Raw genomic sequence first — 3,744 nt, 5'->3', positions numbered from 1 at the left:
CTTGTATAGGTATTCTATATAACAATTCGGTTGAATTAAACACCCTCAAAATTCCAATTATCCTTTATAATAGATATTTTATAAGAATAATAATAAAGAGATTAAAGTACTTTTTAAAGAAGCTCATAATTAGTGAGAAATATTTGAACTACAGGAGCAACCTTTGGATGTTTATCTCGGGGTACATCCAACCTTAGCTGAATGAATGAAATGGTACTGTTTTCTATATACTAACTTCTTCTCTAGAATATGTCACAATTGAGGTGGGAGCTGGTAAAAATGGAGTTCATCAACAGGTGGAAGGAGGTAGTGACACAGACTGAGATCAGGAGGCCTGGATCATGCTAGTGAACAGGAGGAAGCACTGGGAGGGATGCAGTGAATAAGGGCTGCTCCACCACTAGTAATGTGCTTAACTGAGTGCCCCAGTTAATTTTTAAAAACTGTTATATTTCCACAAAAATTAAATAGATCCCCACCCTTATGTATAATAAGAGAAAGTAAAAGACTGAACTGGACTCCTAAACTCAGAGGGCTGGGTTATGCCTACATTAAAACAGAAAATAATTATCTGCTGCAGTCAGATTTGAACACAGGTCCTTGGAGATAGCATGTGTGCCTTATCACTATCATGCTCCCACAACCTGTACAATAAACATCACCAATGAAATGGCCAGGTAGGGATAGAGTTAAGATAAAAAAAAAAAGTTGAACAGTTGGAGATTAGAAGCCAAAATAAGCCGATCCCAAAAAAAAAACTGGTAACTGGTCAATTCCGCTTTTGTCCTAAGATGGGATCTAGTGTTCTTAATGTGAGCCAGTCCACGATGAGTAGGTACGTTTGATCATCAGGAAAACTCCAGCTTTGAAAGTAGAAGGAAGGCTAAGAATTCAAATTAATTAACGATTAAAGGTGAGGCAAAGCGGTGTTGAAAGATGGTGGAACTGAATTTTGATTTATGGTTTAGTTAAAAATAAATCTTCTAGTGATTAACCGCGACAAAACCAGTCGCAGTGAAGATAGTTTTATTGACTTGAAAACTAAAAGAATCTCATCATTCGGGAACGTACATATATCATCAGCTATAATACAATGACAACAGTAAGGTTGTGTCTAAACCAGACGAAGGCAATTCCCACTTAGTTGCTCTAAGCGAAAATCAAATATAAGGAAGCTGTCGAAGTATGTGTAGTTAGTCCAAGCTCCAATTTAAGTTGTCCAGTACGCTGCACTTACGTCAGAATATTCGGGCAATGCGTATTCAAATAGGTTAGGTTAACTAGACTGGAGAATCGGACGTGGAACTGAGTCAATTTGCAAACCACGTACGACTTACGAGCTTTAAGAGTATGCTCCTTTAACCCTGGCAGAATGTAGACTCCATAAAGTAAAGTATCACAGTCAAGTAGAAGATGGCAGGTCTTACTGGAATTAGCTTTAGGTCCTTGAAGGAATGGTTAATTCTCTCTATAAAGTATTCGTTTGCAGTTGGGAGGGTAGAAAATTCTAAAGGTAATCGCTACAGATCCTTGCGAAAGGACAGTCCCCTCTAAAAGGAAAGGATAGAAAATGATAAGAATATTCTGGTATATTAAATTGTGTCCACATCACTACTACTTAAGGAGATGCACTTATATGGACTAATGTTGAATGCTAAGTCTGTGCAATTGATTTCTTTGGGAGTGAAAATGCCATCGAGAGTCACTGGGATTACGAGACTAACTTTTAGTGAATCAGTTTGGAAGACTCTATTTGAGTTTTTATAAATTCAAATAATACACTCATGAATCTTACCATATATTACATGACTATTCATCATCATCATCTGTGGCGCTACAACTCTTGTAGAGTCAAAGCCTCCCGTAACTTCTTGTTGCTGGTTTCTTAATAGTAGATTTTAAGGGGGGGGGAGAGGGGTTATCAGGCCAAACTCTGCCCCTGAGTCAGGTGGAGGGGCTGCCTCCTCAGAGCACCCTGAACTGCTCCCCCATCCGGAGTGGCTACCTAGGGAAGGTGGCCCTAGGGTGTGTACTGTTAATGACCTTGGTCTGATTAGTGTGGGGGTATGTGTAGTGTGATGTATTAGTGTACTGGGTGGGTGTTAGTATAACTGTTCCTCCAACCTGGAGGGCATGATTATTAGATATGTAAAATTGAAGTATTTACTAGAATTTAATACATATTAGTATATAATGATTGTATATTGATCTTGGTTCAAGTTTTGGCCGTTAGGTCATGCTGAGTTGGACATTAACGTCTTTTGTCTGATCTAGTCGGTTACTAAGTTATTATTTACTCGGTGAACAGTAAATAGTAGCGGTGTCCCTACAAAGCTTTTGGTCTTGAATATTCTACAATGTGTCCCCTTGAAGAAGTCGAAGAAACCTTCAATGGTCAAGAAAGCTGAAACTTGGTTATGGCCTGATTGGAGGAATTGTTTCTTATTCGATGAAACATGGCTTGGAAAACAACCGTATGTTTTGGACTGGATTTATGAACAACATATAAACTGAACATACACTAATAGGGGTTATGAATGCTTAGTTCTAAGTAACAGATATCCTCGAATCCATATTAACACCTAGGAAAAAATTATGAACAAAGCTTTCCTCTGGTTGACGAAGTAGGTCGCCATCATCGGATAAGAATCATTCAAGTGTACCTTTCTACGGCAGGTAGTGACAGAATCGGATGCCCAAGGTTCTCTCCCGATGTGAACTCCATCGAGTATATCTGAGATACGGGTTACAGAGCAGTCTAGGATCCATCAAACGTTTCGACAACTGCCCATGAGAGAAGCTGCTTTGGAAGAATGGAAAAACATGGACCAAAATGTCATTAATCATTTGAATATAAGTGAATTTATGCAGGCCTTAATTAAGATCGTATTAATTAATTACAGTTAAAGGCAATATTGACTACTGATAGCAATATATTTTGTTAATATGTAAAATTTGAAGTTTTGGATTTTTCCATTTTGTATCTTACAGGAGGAAATAGAAAAAAAACTTAAAAAAAAAACAATATTTTGGAATAAGTAACAGTATTTTCATCTCCTTGAATTTCTATTACTCTTGTCGGACAGCGGCTACGATTTTCATTCAATTCAACAATCAATTTTTTAGCTTTTATTGATATGAGAGATTCGTATCCCATATAAAATTTAAGTGTCTTGTGGTTTCTTCTTCCAACCATTTGATTTTCAAGGGTTAATGAACGTCTGTCAGTTGTAATTTCGTCTTGTAAAGGAGGAAACATTATAAGTTTCCAATTAAGAATGGCTGAATTGAGTAACTTGAATTGTTTTTCAATCATGAGTGGTGTACTGGATACATCTATGTCATCAGGCAACTGCCTTCGTCTTATTAGGCGGTGCGTTTATCGGAAGGCTCAGCTTTAAATAATTTTTCAGCGTCCATAATATACTTTATAAAAAAAATGAGCAGCAGTCATATTTTATTTCATTTTGTTCAGAAAACAGATGAAAGAGGATTAAATTATGCTGTAGAGGTCCTTAAAAAAAACTCGAACTCCAAATGGAATTTCTCTGAAAGGATAAAATAAGTACTTCGTTCATATCGCGGGTTTCACTTTTATCGTGCAGAAAAATCTCCAAATTATGATTTTACAAGCTTTCTGTTTATAATGATGTTATGATTGATCCAATTGTTGTAACAACTGTTATCTGTTCTAACCTAATTAGTAACATATGTTTGCACTTTTACCATTTCTGTAACCTTTAT

Source organism: Halyomorpha halys, unplaced genomic scaffold, assembly GCF_000696795.3.
Source record: "Halyomorpha halys isolate HHAL.00 unplaced genomic scaffold, Hhal_1.1 Scaffold368.1, whole genome shotgun sequence".
In the NCBI taxonomy this organism is placed as follows: Eukaryota; Metazoa; Arthropoda; class Insecta; order Hemiptera; family Pentatomidae; genus Halyomorpha; species Halyomorpha halys.
The sequence above is the reverse complement of the archived record's forward strand: the minus strand, read 5'-3'. Positions refer to the sequence as shown.